Raw genomic sequence first — 511 nt, 5'->3', positions numbered from 1 at the left:
GACAGGCCCCCTTATCTTGGCCAAAGTAAAGTAGTGCTGTCTTCTCAAGATATATTCATATCTTCTGATTCGGAAGAAGACAAAGTTCTTGGCAGTATTCTCCTGATCCTTCTTTTGTAGGAGTTGACAAGTCTTGGATTGGAGTGAGTGACTTCAAATGGAAAAAAGTATCTTGATCCGATGCTTGGATCACAGTAGATTTTCCCGTGAGAGTCCTCTCTAAGTATGTTCTTGTTGGCGAATTTGAATTTCGTCCAGTTGAAGTTCTCCGCAAGTATCTTAGCTCTGGCCTGATCAAGTTGTATTTCAACTGTTTCTTCAAGTTTCAAGGCCTTGGGGTGTTGGTGCTCTGATTCGAAGTCCTTGTATTCATCATCCACCTTGTGGAAGTTCACTTCTAGTAAATGATATGCGGGTTTATTTTCTTTGAAGTCTGGGTAAAGGGAAGTGAAATCCAATCTGAATTTTTTGGGAAATTCAGGGATAATAGTTTCAAAAGTTTCTGCCAGCA

The sequence above is a fragment of the Ipomoea triloba genome, chromosome 16 (genome assembly GCF_003576645.1).
Source record: "Ipomoea triloba cultivar NCNSP0323 chromosome 16, ASM357664v1".
Taxonomy (NCBI): Eukaryota; Viridiplantae; Streptophyta; class Magnoliopsida; order Solanales; family Convolvulaceae; genus Ipomoea; species Ipomoea triloba.
Note: the sequence above shows the minus strand (reverse complement) of the source record.